The sequence below is a fragment of the Myotis lucifugus genome, unplaced genomic scaffold, assembly GCF_000147115.1.
Source record: "Myotis lucifugus unplaced genomic scaffold, Myoluc2.0 scaffold_66, whole genome shotgun sequence".
Classification (NCBI taxonomy): Eukaryota; Metazoa; Chordata; class Mammalia; order Chiroptera; family Vespertilionidae; genus Myotis; species Myotis lucifugus.
The window spans coordinates 5615930-5635127 of record NW_005871114.1 but is presented as its reverse complement, the minus strand read 5'-3'; the positions used below and the strand labels follow the sequence as shown (position 1 = coordinate 5635127).

At 39.5% G+C, this 19198-nt stretch overlaps 1 protein-coding gene across 1 annotated transcript in view; it reads left to right on the top strand.

The window, feature by feature from the left end:
- The window catches only part of HECTD2 (HECT domain E3 ubiquitin protein ligase 2), a 67578-nt gene that overhangs the window by 12485 nt on the left and 35895 nt on the right, over positions 1-19198 (top strand). The window contains exon 2 of the mRNA XM_014456971.1: positions 7910-8039. The gene's annotated coding sequence lies outside the window, so the exon portion shown is untranslated. The remainder of the gene's footprint in view (positions 1-7909; positions 8040-19198) is intronic.

Below are 19198 nucleotides of genomic sequence, written 5' to 3'. Positions count from 1 at the left end.
ATATGTATGTGTGAACTTACATAAACCATGCCCATCTAGGTGTCTGAAACATCTCATATATGGAAAATCTTGTGCCTTTTGTCCATTATGTTCTAAACAACAGGTGAGATGACAAAGACTGAAAGCTATAGGGGCGAAGGTGTTTTAAGCAATTTAGTAAGCCACGTATATTATAAGAATATATCATATATGATATATATTTGATATATTAAAAAATATATCATATAAAAATATGTTATATATTATATATTACTAGAGGCCCAATGCACGAAGATTCGTGCAAGAATGGGCCTTCCTTCCCCTGGCTGCTGGCACCGCCTTCACTCTGGCCGGAGCCGCCTTTCTGCCTTCCTACACTGCCCAGAGGCCCAGAGTGGCTGGGGTGGTATGGAACACCTGCGTCGTCGTCTCAGCGCCTGCGTATGCAAATTAACCCACCATCTTTGTTGGGTTAGTTTGCATACGCACTCCTGATTGGCTGGTGGGCGTCACAAAGGTATGGTCAATTTGCATCTTTCTCTTTTATTACTATAGATAAACAATATATCATTTCTTGCTACCCTATCCTGTGGAAAACCTCCCTTCCCAGTTTACCTTATAATCATATATATATTTCTCTGCTTTTTCTCCTGTGTTTTTTTTTCTAGTATTATAGTTTAGTCTTTGGGTGACAGATCCTTTCTTGCATTGCAGAAATGTTAGATTCCTAAGCTTCATATGAATAACTAGTTGTTCCTAAGTTAATATTTGTAACTTGGTGACATTTTGTAAGCAGTCAGTAAACATTGGGGGGGGGGGGGGGGAGTGCCTCTTAAAAATAAAAATCACTGACATTTTACTAATTCAGTTGAATTGCAGTCCATCTGAAGTTTGAGCCTAGTCACTAAAGAAAGCTGTATTTCAAATTAACTTGGTTTTGATCCACATTTTTCTATTAAAGAACAAGAAACTGGTGAGGAATGGTGACTGCATCAAATCACGTTTTAAAAGTATTTTACCGCATATGGTAATCTATTGATGCAGTTTCTTCTTTTCCTATGTTATAAATTAAGTGAATAAAACCTCCCATGCCACCTTGCCTTCCTGATAAATCTTGAAATTTCTGAGTTTCAGGATCAACATTTCTTTTATATTAAGTCAGGTTAACTTTCAGTTATCTATAAGATTGATTGTATTGTGATGTTTTTGGTGTTAGAATTTTGTTTCAGAATCCACATCCTTATCTCAGCCTCGTCTCCTGTGGAAGATGTGGTTTCTTTCACCTAAAGAAAGCACCTCCCCTTGGGCTGGTGTTATTTAGATCGGGAGGGAAGTTCTCACCTTGAAAGGAGCTAACTTTTCACATCTCACTAGAAGGATGTAGAATAAAGCCTCAGCAGCCCAACTGTGAAAACACATACAAGAAAGAAAAACAAAACAACTTGACCCAGTAACAGGGCCTAAAAATAGTCTCCTTTATAGACTCTAAATACAGTGGAGGCTTCTCATCTGATGTGGCCCCAACTGGTAGTTTAGGTTAGTTTATTTAAAAAGCCACTAAAACAGTTTCTTATGTGCTTTTTATTTTAACCTAAAACATAAAAATATTTTTTCACCAATCTTTTAACACAGTAACCTTTGCTCAGTATCTCAGGAAGCCACTCACTCTTTTTTTAAAAAAAAATTGTTTTGAGAGAGAGGGGGGGAGAGAGAGAGAGAGAGAGAGAGAGAGAGAGAGAGAGAGAAGAGAGAGAGAGAGAAATTTGTTGTTCCACTTATTTATGCATTCATTTGTTGATTCTTGTATGTGCCTGACCGGGAATTGAATCCTCAACCTTGGTATATCGAGATGACGCTCTACCCAACTGAGCTCCTGGGCCAGGGCCTACTCTTTTGTAAAGTAGTTTTTCTGTGCATCACAGATAGTCCCTGGACTCATTGGGATGGAAGCAAGTAACTTATTGCTAAAATATTCATCTTTGGATTTGAAAACTAAATTTCACTGAGGTGTGGCCAAAAGTGTTCAGATTGCCATTGTCTTTACGTACACATCAGAAATTACCAAAGCAGGAAACTCAGTTCTTTTTCATTCAGACATCTTTTATTCTTTGTCTTTTGAGTATTTTATACCATATTTAAATTTGTTACCTTTCCAGCAAATCCCTTCTTCCAAAATTATGCAGGACATTGTGAATCAGAATATTAATTCTGTTCTTTTTTCCTAAAGGTATATGTTGGGTTGGATCTAGTTTAGGAAAATCTATCTAGATCAGCTCTGTCCAATTAGAATAATGTGAATCACAAGTGTATTTTAGAATTTTCTAATAGCCAGCTCTGGCCGATGTGGCTCAGTGTTTGGAGCATGGTCCCATGCACCAAAGGGTCATGGGTTTGATTCCTGGTCAGGAGTCAACCAATCAATGTTTTTCACATCAATGTTTCTCTCTCTCTCCCATCCTAAAAATCAATTTAAGAAAAACAAAACAAAAAAATTTAATGAAAAAAATTTTCTAATAGCCACATTAAAAGGAATAACAATGAAGAGGTAAAATGATTTTAATAATGTATTTTTTAATCCAACATATCCAGAAATTTACCATTTCAACACTTAATCATTATAGATGCATAGTAAGGTATTTTACCTCTTTTTATACTAAGTCCTTGAACACTGTATTTTACACTTACTAGTTATCTCACTTTGCACTAGCACATTTCAAGTGCTCAACAGTCAACACTAATGGCAAATGGCTACATTACACAGTGCAGATATAAATTACATCTTCTTCCCAAGATTTCTTATATTCATTCTTAGTCCTAAGTACCCTTTATCCCTATTGTGGCAGTCCTGAAAGTGTGGACCCTCCACATCCTATATAATAAAAGCCTAATATGCTAAGTGTGTGGTCAACTGGTTGGCCGTTCAACCAATCAAAGTGTAATATGCTAATGATATGCTAAGGATGCTCAACCACTCGCTATGATGCACACTGACCACCAGGGGGCAGACGCTCCAACCAGTAGGTTAGCTTGCTGCTGGGGTCCAGCCGATCAGGACTGAGCTAGATGGGCCAGACATGCCCTGGAGCCCTCCCGCAGTCCCTCTCCGCCTGGCCAATATCCCATGTCTCTCCCCCGGCCCCAATCATGCACCAGTGGGGTCCCTTGGTCTGGCCTGTGCCCTCTGGCAATCCGGGACCCCGAGGGGGATGTCGGAGAGCTGGTTTCAGCCTGATCATCCCACAGGGGGAGTGCCGCTCAGCCAGAAGCTGGGCTCAAGGCTGGCAAGCGCAGCGGCGGTGGCGGGAGCCTCTCCCGCCTCCGCAGCAGCACTAAGAATGTCCGACTGCTGGCTTCAGCCTGCTCCCCCTGGGGAGTGGGCCTACGCCATCAGTTGGACATCCTCTGAGGGCTCCTGGACTGAGAGAGGGTACAGGCTGGGCTGAGGGACCCCCCCACCCCCGGAGTCCATGAATTTCGTGCACTGGGCCTCTAGTCCTTTTATAAGTCCTTGAGGTCAAACTACTTTTACAAAGATACAGAGAGGTTATTTGTTTTATTCCTGCTCATTCTCTCAGGAGTTGACAGTGTAGTTTTCTAGAGGCTACATGACTTGTGATATTGCCAAACTGAGTGCGGAAGCAGATGTTAAGAATCCAGCTGTCTTCTATTCAACCAGGTGTTAAAAATTCTTCTGAAATTGAACATGTCCTGGTGACTCAATCCTCTTTGACACCTGGCATGCAGACAGCTGAGCCAGTGCAGTCCATCTCCCTATGCATTTGTTACATGCTGTCTCTTCAGTAAATAAAACCTCCAGTCTGACCTGTCTAAATAGATAGCTAGACTGCAACACTAATTTTCACTTGACATAATTTAAAATGGAAGCATTTCCAGCTTGTTTGCAAAGCTAGTAGTTTAAAATGTTATAATTAATGAATTTTATAGACATAGAAATTCAATTTAAAATATTTTAATTCGGAGACTCTAATATAATGAGATATTATGACTTTTAAAAGTTTCATTAGGGAACAGAACCAGCAATTATTCCTGTATCAAATTGTTAGAGAATGTGAACAGAGCCCTGGCCGGTGTGGCTTGAACAGAAATGTTTTATCTTCTAAGGCAGCTTTTGGGGATAGAAGATGAACAAAGTAAATTATACTAAAATATTGAATATAATAGAGCTTGGTGTTCAATACAAAAGCTATTGTGGAAAACCATGAATAACCTTATTGGGGTCTGATAGAAAAATATAAAATTTAACTCAGATATAATCTGTTCCTCAGTAAAGGTTTAAAGTAGGAACTAGTGTATCAAAATAAAATGTTAAATAAAGTTGACAATATTTAATTATGTGTTAGCAGGGGCAGAACTGGTACTCTAAGTATTTGTTTATTTAAATTTTTTGAAATTATAATCTTACCTATAAGCTGTGTGATTATACTAGTATAGTCAGAAAGACCATTCAGGTCTATGTTAGGTACTTGTGATATATGAACATGAAATTTTTCTGCTGTTTATTAAACTCTTGGTCAGCCCTTGCTTAGAGAGTCATTTGTTATGCCAGGTTTAAATATTTTGCGTTTTTTTTCCTCAATGAATTCTTAGAGTGTTTCCCCCACTGTGTTCCTTGTTTGTACTTATCTTCAACCTATAAAAGCTGGTTGGGTATCCTGCTACTCTCTGTTCTTCAGCACACCCAGTCCGTATTTGTAGACTGCCCACATTCCAGGACTTCATCTGGAGTGCTCTCCTTCTGAGGGACTCAGATAACACTTCCAAACTCCCAGGAAACCGGATGTAATAACTGTGGTAGATGCAATTCTTAGAAGACTTGTAATGTTCTCTAACGTTTAATTTAGTCTGAGGTTTGATGTAATATAACCAAATAACTTCTTGATTTGATTCTCTAATTTTTAGCTAATCGGTTTACCGTCGCACAACACACTGCCCTGCTTTTCCTCATGAAAAGTCTTGGGTTATGTCTAAGATTTCTCTTGTGCAAGCTAGTATGGAGCAACTGCCATTGTGAGGGTTTGCTTTTATTCATCTATAGTAGTGCACTGTCCACCTAAGAAACTGTGCATAATTAATTTCATGTCATCTCAAGGATAAAGTATCAAGAGCACAGTCACCTTACAAACAAGAGACTAATTGGGCCAAGGATTTTGTTTCATGTTGTTTAAGTTTTTTTTTTTATTACAAGGAACAGGAAATCAGGCCATTTATGCCTCCTTTTGGGAAAAATGAGATTTAATGAAATGATGATGTGGATTGGGACCATAAAGCAAACAGGAACAAAAACTGGCTGTTCTCTGTGCCTCTGCTGTTCTCACTCTTGGTTGATCACTTATTTCCATGTTCCTCCATCGAAAATTTAGAAAAACTCTTCTAATTGACATCCCAGGAGCATCAATGTCCTTTATCCCAGGCTACCTACTATGTAGCCTACAGATGATGCCTTTCAGTTGAGTGTCTATCTGCTCCAATCCATGGCCGTTCTTGTACAAAGAACAGCAGTGATGCTATGGAGACCGTAGAAGCAAACATTGGATTTGGCAGCTGTGTCTCTTCCCTCAAACCTTTGTACCTTCCAGCCACTGGCCTATCTCCCCTTCCATAAAGCTTCTGTACAGAGCAACCCTGCTCATTGCTTTCATCTTCTAAGTTCCCACTCATTTGTCCATCCATTTCATAGTAGCTTCTGCCACCCATCCCCCTGAATCTGTTGTCTCCACTGTCCCCATGATTTCATAGTTGCTCATTCTTGAGACCTAACCACTTTTCATCATGTGACACTATTGACTACTTTTTTCTTGAAACTTTATCCTTTCCTAGTTTTTAATACCATGCCTTTTTGGATATCTTATCTCTTTGGCCATTCATTCTTAATCTTTGTCAGCTCAGATTATACATCCCAACATTTCCCACGGTTCTGACCTTGTATTAGTTTTGCGTAACAGTTGCTACATAACAGCAGAATAATGATGACCCTATCAATTAGAAATATATCATTATTTTGGTGTGAGAAGCATGCTTTTGCCTAATGAGCATTAGTTCCTTTTCTAGTCATTTATAAATCATCCTATATAATAAAAGCCTAACATGCAAATTGACCGAATAGCAGAATGACCAGTCACTATGATGCACACTGACCACCAGGGGGCAGACGCTCAATGCAGGAGCTGCCCCTTGGTGGTCACTGCACTCCCACAGGGGGAGTGCTGCTCAACAAGAAGCCGGGCTCATGGCTGGCGAGCACAGCGAGCTTCTCCCGCCTCTGCTGCAGGCGGGTGGTGAGGTTTGAGGAGTCCCAGACTGCAAGAGCCCCAAACTGCGAGAGGAATGTCCCGAGGGGTCCTGGACTGCAAGAGGGCGCAGGCTGGGCTGAGGGAACCCCCTCCCCAGCCAATGCACGAATCTCGTGCACCAGGCCTCTAGTATTTATATAAACTAGTCTAGAATTTTCTCCAAGTTTTTACATTTTCTTAAATTATATGCCTTCTTTATGGTGAGATGTCAAAATATGTCTAGTCTTCTGAAATCTGAAATAAAGCATCTTACTTTGTTTATTCCTTTTTTTAAAAAAATTTATGGATGGTTCTCTGATTCTCGCTACACTTTACATTCAGACCTGAACTAGCTGTTACCATTTTGCCAGCTTTGGCCCAGGCTGCTGTTGTTCTTCATTCCCTGTTACTACGGTCTCAGTTCAGACTTCATTTCTTCCAATAGGTCTGGTCTAGCTTCTTGTATTAACTCCTCTTCAGTCTATTCCCTACACTGCTGCCAGAGTGATTTTTCTAAGGTATGGATGTGATCATGTCATGCCCTGCTGCTAAGTTCTCACTGATTTTTCTCTGTCCCCTTCCAGGGTAAATCTGTATTCCACAGCCTGAAGGCTTCAGGATAAAGTCCCTGCCTACCTTTCCAGTCTCATATCACTGGGCCATTCTCTGTTTCATATTCTATATTCTAACTACACTGATTTCTAAATCCTATTACTGCTCAGTCTTAGGTAACATCTGTGACAGTTATCAATGAAAAAAACATCCTTAATATATTAAATTATTGTAGATATTTATAGCTAAGTTAACAAAGGGATTACTGAGGGGGCATTCATTGACTTCATTTTTCCAAATGTGTTATTGTTGTTAATGAGCATGTATAAATGAAGTCTACAGTGTATCAAATTTGGTATTTGTTTCCACTGTTATTTAAGATGTTCTGATAGAACAAAACATACAAATGAGCAACTTGGCCCAGTAGTTAAAAATCCTTACTTAAATATTCTAATATTTATATCAAGGAAGGATTTCCTTTTTCAGATGTATAGTTTATTTTGGTTTTATTTTCTTAATCAACATACTAGTTCTGTGAACTTGAGCATATTGCTTCAATTTACCAACATTATGCAAATAATGTTATTTACCAAGTTTATCTTTTTACCTGAACTTTTAAAATTGCATCAAAGGACAAGAAAACCTTCAATGAATCGACCTGTGAAGTATCACATGCATGTTAACTATTGAAAATATTTGTGGAGGTCAGAAAAACTGTGTTACCTAAATACACAGTTAAAATAGCAGTAAACATGAATGGAGTGTATACTTTGTATAAGGAGCTGTGCTAATTATTTTATGTGCATTATCTCAGTTTAACTTCACAATAACTCAGTAAGGAAAGTACTATTATTATCCCCATTTCCAAACGTTATTAATTTATAAGCAGTTAGATGATATGACTATTTTCATTTTATACCTAAAACAATTTAGTCCCAGAAAAGGTAAGTCAATGTTATATACATGTTTTGTCTATCTATCCAATATCATCAGATTAAAATCTCTATTATAAATGTTTATGATTTCTGTAATAAAATAAATATAGCTAGTAGGAATTTTGCTGCAATGTTACCTTTTTGGGTTTTTAGGGTTTGGACAGAGGATCCAAAGGCCAAATTTCGACTTTCAGCAGTTCTGTTTCAACTGTCAGCCAGAAGCAAGAAGCCGCTGAAAACAGAAGTTCACCCACACACCCTGCTTTCCCTAACATCAAGAACGGTAAAATAAACAAATTTTATAATTATTCATAGTATACATAATCTGAATATCCTGGCTGACAGTATACTTTTAAACTATTAAAAGAATAGTTTTTAATTACCCAGCATTGTTCTGATAGGTCTAGTTAGTTAATACAATGAGAAAAATATATAAACTGTGTAAATATTTACAGAAAGGAGCAAAATCATTATTTTTGAGTGGTTGTTATATAGAGTAAGAGAGTGAAATACAAAGCTTATGAATAATAAGGAAGTTTGGTTAGGGAGCCAGACACAATGCAAATATATAAAAACAATAGATTTCCTTTATTTGAGCAGTAATCAATTAGAAGACTTAACGGAAATCATATTGAATACTTAGAAATAAACCTAAAAGAAAGTGAGCAGAACCTAAATGAGAAAAACTATAAAACTTTACCAAAAGACTAAAAGGTGGTGTGAAAGGAAAAATTTAACGTAAATATTATAGCAATGTCAGGTACACCCAATGTGCTCTCTATGTTTAGTAAATTTTCAACAGTTTTTTTTTGGGGGGGGGGACTTAGGAAAATGATGCTCAATTTGATCTATCAGAATAAATATCTGGGAGGATGCAAGAAAAAATGAGGGGTGAGCTCAACCATCGTCGAACCATATATTATAGAGCTTTGCTACTGATAACACAATCACCAAGAGAGCCAACCAGATGGAAATAGATCAGTAAAGAATGTTGAACACAAATGGTATTAAATTATTTTAAAAATGGAATCAGGCCAATGGGCTAAGCTGTTGAAAACAGTAACTTTAGATTTAAAAATACACACACACACACACATATATATATCTATACAGTATATATACTAGAACACAGGAAATTGTTTTTATAATAAAATTCTTGGAATGACAACAATGCCAATGGCCATAAAACAATGCCAACAGCCATAAAAAATTGGTAAGTTTGAAAACATAAGAAAATTTAAAACTTCTATAGGAATTTAAAAAGTCATAAAGTTAGCCCGGCCATTGTGGATCAGTGGTTAAGCATCTACCTATGACTCACGAGGTGACAGTTCAATTCCCAGTCAGGGCACATGCCTGGGTTTCGAGCTGGATCCCCAATAAGGGGCGTGCAGGAGGCAGCTGATCAAGGATTCTCTCTCATCACTGATATTTCTATCACTTTTCCCCTCTTCCTCTCTGAAATCAGTAAAAATACATATATTTTTTAAAGTCAAAAAGTTTAAGTTCAAGCATCTCAGTCAGTGAAAAACGTATCCTTGACTCATAAAGATCATGAATATATCTGTAAAATAAGCATTCCATTAGAAAAGAGGCAAAGGGTAGGAACAGACTAATCAAAGCAGGAAATATGGACAATTCATACACATGTGCAAGGATGCTTAGTCTCACCAGTATTTAAAGAAGTACAAATTAAAACAAGGATTCACAGTTCCCAACTCATTTGCAGAGAATGAAAGGATTTATATCTAATTACTGTCTGAAGAGCATGAAAATTGGCACTTTTATGAGTGGAGCGCTTGAAAATTGATTAAAAAAAAACTCTCTGGAGGGCAAATATTGACCTATACTCAATTTTTTAAATGTTCATATACTCACTGACCCAGTAATTTCATTTCTAGGAATTTATTTTAAGGAAATAGTGTAACATAGTGTAACATGGAAAGAATGTACATTATTTATAATAGTTATATTTAAAGCAATCTAAATGAATGGGCTAACTAAATTATGGTAATCCATATTGTAAACACTATGCTTCTATCAAGAAAAATGTGGTATGTATATAAAGTATCAAGGAGAAATGCCTTCAGTACATTGTAAAATGAAAAATGCAAGTTATATACTAACAGGTGAAACATGACTCCAATTTTTTCAAGTCTAGGCAAATCTTTTTTACTTTTTTGAGCATACTGTATAAAGAGGTAACAGAAACCATTCCATTAGTGGCTTCCTCAGAAAAAGTGGGATTGGGTGCATATTATTAATATGTTCTATTTCTATGTACAACTCTATATAGTTTTATCACAGAAAATGTACATCACTTGCATAATTTTAAGTACCCCTTGCTCTGTAGCAAGACAAAACAAATCTGCAAAAGTGTAAATGTCCCTCACACCCGAACAGAACAAAACAAACCTAGAAATGTTTAAGGACATAGTTTCCGGTAAATTGACTGTGTCCATAAACTGCATGTGGTGTTGGTTACTTCTGCACAGGTTTTTTGTGAACACTTCAAGTTGGTACTGAACCTATGCTACACTGTTTCAGGGTAGTATTTACATTATCCCATAACCTCCTTTGGGTGGACTGTTGATTCAGATTTCTTAGCCCCTGATTCCACACTGATTCCTATCATCTGTTCTGTCTGTACTAGTATCTTGGTCTCTGAACCCAACTTGCTAACTTGTATGCCCACACGCTGCCTGCCGCCTCCTTGGGTGGAAGTATTGACTCTGAATATGTCCACTTACTTGAGCTCCCACCACGTGTGGGCTTCCTTCTCCCCCTCATCTGCACCAGTCTTGCGGAGTCTCGACGCAGTCCTAACAGAAACTGGAGTATTTGTACATGCCAGACTAGAGGAATAGACCTCTTAGCAGACTTCCTTTACCTTCTTGGAGCTCCTAGTGCTGATTTCTCCTAGCTGTTCTGTCCGGATGCCACCTGAATTCCGGTGTGGCATGGAGTTAGTATGTCAGGACTACTGCAGAAAGAATTCTTTTACGGAAGGGGAATTAGACTGAGTCTTCCAAAAGTAAACATGTTTGTAATTCCTTGATCTTTTGGGAAGCCTCTCTTACTTGCCAATAACGTTCTCTCAACAATGCATCATTCCTGGCAGTTAGTACAGCTTTCTTCCCTCTTCTCTGATAGCAAGACCTGTGCCTGGTATTTTCTAACAGCTTGCCGCCCCGTCTGATCTTCAAGTGGGATGAGAGAAGCTGCAAAAGCCCAGCGTGGGCTTGCCTAGCAGCTGAGGGATGCCTTTCCTCCTGTAGACTACATGACGTGGTATGCCTGTGGAGTTGGCTGTCCTTTTCAAGATCAGCAAGTGTGGGAGTTTTACCTACTATAACAGCTGCCGGGATGATACATCTTTAGAGAAACAGTGCACATGAGAAGTAATGGGGGAGGGGTAGCACTAACTTCTCTCTTACTCTTTTGTATCCTCCTTTCTAAAGTGATTATGCCCCTTTCAGACTTATTTAAAACTTCTTTAAACAGCACAGAACATCTTTAAAAGAAATGAATCCATTTCTCCCTAAACCTTTAAAAATATCTTTGCACTCCTGGGTCATTCAGTAAAGAATAGACACGAACTCTGACATTCATGTCAGGGGCCCTGCTCCTCTCCCCACTCAGTCTATCTCGCGAGTTTACTCTAGAAGAGCCCTGCGTGACATAAAGTACAGTTCACACACTCTGGAGAAAGGCATCTCGTGACCTTTGCCACGCTGAGAGCCAAGGGAGGACAGAGTGGCCTTTGGCTCAAATAGTGATCAGATCTGGGTATGGGGGCCTGTGACCTATTCGCAGGTGAAGTACCACAGCGTTTCACAGTTTCTCCAAGAGCAACTTGAGAGGCAGATGGGGAAACAAGCTGTTAGAAGAAACCCTGCACAGGACTTGCCGTCTGGGGAGAGCAAGGGACTTGCAATACAGTAGTTGCTTTCAGATTCCTGTCCAAGACCTCACATGACCCCATCTCCAGGTTTCCCTGGAGAATGAATGGATTTTGGACTAAATCTCGTAGATCCTTCCCTAGGTCAGAGTGAGTACCTTGCACGTGGCTTTGCTTAACCCAGGCCCTGGGAGAGGTGTTTCTATCAAGAACTCAGAATAGCTTGCTGCATTTAGTTATTTACCTGTCTATCTCTTTACTGGTTTGTAAGTGCCCTAAGTTTTTCTTTTGGAGAGGGAAAGGGCCATCCTTTTATTTTTTTTATATTAAAGTTAATATTTTGAATAGGTAACACATTTATGTGTTTCAAAAATCAAAATCATAAAAATAGGTGTTTCAGATGTCTCACTTTCATCCTCTTCCCTGCTGTCTTTTGTATTCTTTCCTGTGTTTTTTTTTTATAAAAATGAAAACATATAAATATACACTCTCATTTTCCACCTTTTCTTAATGAAACAATAACTACATACACACTGTCCAGCACCTTATTTTTTTTAGTTTTGTATGCTGGATATCTTTCCATAGCAGGACATAAGGAGCTTCCTTATTCTTTTTTACAACCATATTGCATTGTACTGGACATACTAAAACTTATTTAACAAGATCCTATTAAAAGAGATTAGTTGTGTTCATTCTTTTGCTACTGTAAACAATGCCACAATGAATGACTCTATACATGTCATTTTGTTCATATATAGGTGTATCTATAGGATATTTCTACAAGTCGGATTGTTGGGTCCGAGAGTAAATGCATTTACATCTACTTGAGTGTTGAATTCACCTGTGTATCTCCAGGATCCAGATCCCCTGGTACATGGAGTCTTTACTCGGTGCTGTAAATGACTTACTCAGTGAGGAAGTATATGGGGGGCACTTTTTCTGGGTTTCTGGTCAGTTTGTCCTGTTGGAATGTCAAACCCATCTCAAGGCTATAATAAATTCTCTAAGTTATGCCAGAGTAAGGCATCTATTCCATTAGAGATAACCTTCTATGAAGAGGACTTTGGATATTTTTATAACTAGACCCATACAAGAACATTTCACCTATGCTTTTGTTGTGGTTTTACAAACACACACATCACTTAGCTTAGTAAAAATTACATCTCCCCAAACCAGTGAATGTGCCGCTTTATTTGGCTCTGATGGCTAACATCCTGTGAGTCAGAGTCTTTTCCCCCTCTTCCTTCCTTTCTCTCTCCCACTTCAATTTTATTTCTTTCCAAATGTTCAGAAAAGTCCTCCTATAGAGTGATATAAACACCAACTGTGATGAGTAATCCACTCTGGTCTCTCCCGGTTCCAGCTCCCTGCCACTACTAAGTAGTCAAAAGCCAAACCAAGGTACAGTGTGGCCTTGACTTACGAGGTTAATTCGTTCCGAGACCGAGCTCGTTAAGGAGCTCATTAACTCAAATTACTCTGTCAACTCAATGCAAAAAATCAGCCGAGAGATAGCTGGTATCTCAAAAAACTCGTTAGTCGGGACACTCGTAAGTCAAGGCCCCACTGTACTGAACTACCTACTCCTAGTAATTGGCACTGTGACCCGTGACAAACTTAGTTCTCATGACCTTCATTTATAGAAAGAGGAAATGGGGCACTAAGTTATAAAATACCCTTCTACACCTAAGTTTTATGATTTAGAGCAATGATGGCGAACCTTTTGAGCTCGGCGTGTCAGCATTTTGAAAAACCCTAACTTAACTCTGGTGCCGTGTCACATATAGAAATTTTTTGATATTTGCAACCATAGTAAAACAAAGACTTAAATTTTTGATATTTATTTTATATATTTAAATGCCATTTAACAAAGAAAAATCAACCAAAAAAATGAGTTCGCATGTCACCTCTGACACGGGTGTCATAGGTTTGCCATCACTGATTTAGAGGATTAATTTTTCAACATACTTTTTTTTTTTTTTTTTTTGCTCCCTGTTGAGTTTTGTTGACGTTTCGTAATTCACTAGCGCCTACTTCCATGTAAACATAGGGTCAGTTTTGCTACTTGTTTTTAGACATGGTGGAAGGTTTCGCATTACTTGATAGTGGGAATAACATGGGCTTTGTAACTTAACAGGGTGGGTTTGAATCCTGGCTCTGCTGTAACTTACCAGCTGTATGATCCTGGAAAAGTTATGTAACCTCTCTGGCTGGTTTTCCCGTCTGTAAAATAGGATAGTAAGGAGCTACCTCATAAGGTGTAAGGATACATGAAGAACAGCATTTGAAAGTGTTCAGTTCCACGCCTTATGGAATTTAGTAAATGTGAGCAGCTGTGTTGTGGGGAAAGGGAGTGTAATGGGGCTGAGCCGCTCTGAGTGGACACATCCATGCAGCCCCACTTCCCTGAGGTGGCCCTTGAAGGTCTCCAGAACTTTGGGAACGACTGATTTAGGCCATCTCTTTCAAAATGTCAAAACTGAGGCCTAAGGAGCGTCAATGGCTTGTGAATGTTATGAAAGTTAGTCACTGTCTAGCAGTAGGACCTCGTCCCTACTGGTGCTTTTTTCCATTCTTATTATTAATTACAAATTATTTGAGAAGAAACTTAGGGTATAGCACTTTGCAACAGTGTGTCACCAGCAGCAAACCTTTTATATCAGCCTTTCCCCTCCAGCAGTAGGGGATAAGGAACCGGGAGGCCCAGGTTCCTCCTACCGAACACCCAACCTACCCAGAAACTCCAGTTTCCCTCGGAAGCCGCTGTTGCCATCTGGCTGGCTGGCCAGGAACAATCTTCCATCTTCTAATCATGGGGCCAATTTCAAATGTTTTGGTGGCTACAGTTACGGAAAGCTACATGTTACTAGTTTTCAACGAGAGTCAGCCCATTATAGCGCCTTGAAAACACTGAGCTGGCAAAATGTGCCTGATAATCTCGCACCCTTCTACATAGTTGTATTATGATCTTTACATTTTTAAAAATATACTGCCAGCCTCCACCGTAACTTTGACTCTTCTTGCACTGGCTTCAAGTGTTTTACTTAATGTTTCTAAGCAACCAACTAAAATTGGCAACACTATTAAAAGAAAGGGGAAATGATTACTGCTTATCCTTTTAGCACAGAGCGTTCCCAAGTATTGGTTGAATGAAACCTAAATGACAGGTTTTCACTGATAAATATATTTTGGCCTTTTTCAGTGTATTACAGTATTCTGCACTGCAGAAAAAGCTGCATCTGATAGAACAAAGATTTGCCTGTTCTATTTATAATATCAGTTTGAGATTTAATTAATCACATCACCACAGTTATTGATTTTCTCTTTTGAATTAGACTTTAATAACCATCTGGAGAACAAGCTGAAAGCCTGTCTCTGGAAACAATGCCTTGATATTCGGGAACATGAGAGCAGCTGCAAGCTTTTATACCTCCTTTCTTAATAGCTGAATGTCACTTCCTGTAGTTTGGCTCTCATTCACTAATGTGAGCAAGGATTCTGTTTTTATTTCTGACTCAAGTTCCATTAACATAGTACGCTAACATTTCACTTTACTCTGCAGTCCACATTACCTTTGGAACTAAAAATAAATCCCATCTGGGCCTCTGGTTCAGACCTCATCCTGTAATTCTCTTGGCCTTGGCATTACTAGTTCTCCTACGTAAGAATCTCGCCACTCTCGGCTTTGCCAAAATCCAGTTCTTATAATTAAATTGCACCCTTCCATCTCAGCATGGGCTTAATAAAAATGAGTGGGTATAGAAATGTGTATATATGCTCTGTAAGTGAATAAGGTAATTTATTTTTGAAATCAGAGTCTGTTTGTATCTAATAGTGGGTGTTTACAGCCAGGTTGGGAAAGGTGAGTGTGGGAAGGGACAGGAAAGGATGCTGTCTGGTGAAGAGGAAGAGAACTGTAGAGGAGCCTCAAAAGGTAATAGTAACAAGACTGGTTAGTGTTGGAGAGAGGAGACTATGTATCATCTATTTCTTTCCCATTAAGAAAGATTTCTGAACATAATAAGAAATCATTTGTTGAGATACCGAATTTTACTTGCTACAAACTGAGCTTCTGTCCAATTTGTACTTAAAGTACAAATTACTAGAAGTTGGATATTTCCATATGTAATAAAGAATATAAAAACCAATTATAGACCTGAATGAAATGAATTTAGTCATCTGTTTTATACTGTTAGCATCAGTGCTCTCCTAAAGCTAATGAGCAGTGTTTCTCAGTGTGACCCTCAGACCAGCAGCATCAGCAGCATCTGGGAACATGTTAGAAATGCCCCAACCCAGAGCTACTCAGTCACACACTTTGGGGGAGGACCTTGTAAACTGTGGTTTAACAGGCTCTCCAGGTGATTCTGATATACAGTAAGTTTACAAACCATTACTGTTGAGTATAAGAAACTGACATCTCTGTACTACCTTCTAATATGAAATTTACTTTACTATAGACCTTAACACTAATGAAATGTATCGTAGTCTGTTGAAGTCAGTGGCAGACCCCAAGGATAGGTGCTTGTTTACGAGAGTAGATAAGAGAGGTAGGAAGACTGCAGAGCTGTGTTAGCGCTGTGATAAGTGATACGGCTATGTTTGCTTACTTGAAAATATATCCTGATTATATTAGAGGAGAGTTAAATTCTAGATATGTACATTTCCTTATTGTAGAATTTAGAGTCTATAAGATACTAATCTATTCTATTGGCTTGGAAATATTAATACTTGAGAAAACATAATAACCAATGTAAAATGTTTAGAGGGTGGACTCAACAGCACAATGAAAGGACAGGAATTAATGAGCTGGAATATAGAGCAATGGAAATTACCCAGTCTAAACAACAGAGAGAAAATAGACTGGAAAGAAAAAAATGAATTGCTCAAGAGACCTGTGGGACTATAACAAAAGATGTTACATCCTTGTCATTGGAGTCTTGGAAGGAGAGAAAAAAGAGCGTAGGCTGAAAAGTACTCAAAGACATGACTGAAGGCTTCCTACATTTGTCCAAGAGACGTAAACCTAGAGATTCAAGAAGCTGAGCAAACTGTGCACAGGATAAACCCAAAGAAATCCACTTTAGGACATATAATTAAATCTCTGAAAACTAAAGACAAAAAAAATGCTGAAAAGCAGCCAGAGAAACATGACACCTTACCTAGATAGGGGAAAACCATTCAGATAACAGCAGATTTCTCACAGTAACCATGGAGGCCAGAAGGAAGTGGCTGAAAGAACTGCAAACCCAGAAGAATCCTATACCTGGCGAAAATATTTTTCAGGCTGGAGAGGAAATCAATATATTCTCAAATGAAAGAAAACTAAGAATCTGTTACCAGTAGACCTATCCTAAAACAATGCATTAAGAGGTTCTCTAAGCAAAAAGGAAACAAAAGTAGGAACCTTGAAACATCAAGAAAGAAGAACAAGATAAGCAAAAAATAGGTAAATACAACAGACTTTCCTTTTCCTTTTGTGTTTTCTAAGTTATGGTTAACAGTGGAAACAAACATAACACTGTAAAGGAGGTATGTAAAAGGAGGTATGATTTCAACTAGTAAAATGATGACATCAGTAGACTGATAAGTTATCTATATATATAAAAGCCTTGCCCTAACAGGTTTGGCTCAGTGGATAGAGCGTCGGCCTGCGGACTTAAGGGTCCCAGGTTCAATTCCAGTCAAGGGCATGTACCTTGGTTGCGGGCACATCCCCAATAGGGGGTGTGCAGGAGGCAGCTGATGGATGTTTCTCTCTCATCGATGTTTCTAACTCTCTATCCCTCTCCCTTCCTCTCTGTAAAAAATCAATAAATTAAAAAAAAAAGCCTAAGCGACTGTCTGATCATTCCACCGTCCAACAGGTAGCTATGATGTGCAATGACCACCAGAGGGCAGATGCTCCAACTAGTAGCTATGATGCACATTGACCACCAGGGGGCAGACGCTCAGTGCAGGAGCTGCCGAGCTGTGGTGACTTGGCAGCTGTGGTTCTCGGGTGATGCACCCAGAACTAGAGAGGAGGGAGCCCGAGTCCAGGATGTGTCACCCGAGAACCACCCTCTCGCAACCTGGGACCCCTCAGGGGATCTCAGAGAGCCGGTTTCGGCCCAATCCCCACAGGCCAGGCCGAGGGACCCCACCTGTGCACGAATCTGTGCACCGGGCCTCTAGTGTGTATATAATATCTGGATATCTGGAGCAGCTTTTCAGAAATACTGCAGATAAATCAAAATGGAATTCTGAAAAGTGTTTGCGTTACCCACAAGAAGGCAGGAAAATAAGAAAAAACAAAAAATAAAATGATAAACTTAAGCCCTAACATATCAATAATCTATAATAATAAAAGCATAATATGCTAATTAGACCAGACATCCTTCTGGACGAAGCCGGGGCAGCGAGGGAAGCCTGGGTCCCAGGTGCCTGCTGGCAGCTGGAGGGAAGCCCAGGTCCCGGGTGCCAGAGGGAAGCCAGTGCCAGCAGCTGGGGGAAGGAAGGCCTACTCTTCCACAAATTTCGTGCATCGGGCCTCTAGTTACATATAAATGGTCTAAAACAGGGGTCCTCAAACTTTTTAAACAGGGGGCCAGTTCACTGTCCCTCAGACCGCTGGAGGGCCGGACTATAGTTTAAAAAAAACTATGAACAAATTCCTATGCACACTGCACATATCTTATTTTGAAGTAAAAAAACAAAACGGGAACAAATACAATATTTGTATTTGCATGTGGCCCGCGGGCCGTAGTTTGAGAACCCCTGGTCTAAAAGGATAAGCAGGGCAAATCACCAAAACCATAAGATAGATCTCCTGGGCTAGTTTCCGGGCAGGTGTAAGCGAAGGAAGCATCTGGGCTGTTTGATGGACCTGAGAAAAGGAAAGCTGCAAAATAAGCAATGGGTATCCATTGGAGAGCTCAGGAGGCCAGTGAGAACAAAGGCTGAAATTGGGAGGTACTGCCAAGAGCAGATGAATGCAGAGAGCTCATGCTAAATCTGAAGGGAGCATGTCACCCCTGTGAATTCTTAAAACTGACTAACTAGAGCCCCTTCCAGACCCAGGCCCTATACTGAGATTAAATTTGATTGATTTGAGCAGCACTGGAACAATAGGGATTAAGGAATGAAGATACCTAAATTAAAAGTGGAGGAGGGAAACAGAGCCTGGAAATCCCAGAAAGCCAGCTACCATATATTTGAGTTCCACATAAAAACAAAACAAAGGGGCTACACCTCCTCCTAAAAGTTTGGAAAACTAATTTCAAATAATATTGGCAGCCCAGCTGGTGTAGCTCGGTGGTTGAGCGTCAACCTGCGGACTGAAAGGTCCCAGGTTCGATTCCGGTCAAGGGCATGTACCTTGGTTGCGGGCATATCCCCAGTAGGAGATGTGCAGGAGGCAGCTGATCGATGTTTCTCTCTCATCGATGTTTCTAACTCTCTATCTCTCTCCCTTCCTCTCTGTAAGAATAATGACATGAAGGCTGCGTTCAGCTCGGTGGTTGAGCGTCAACCCATGAACCAGGAGGTCATGGTTTGAT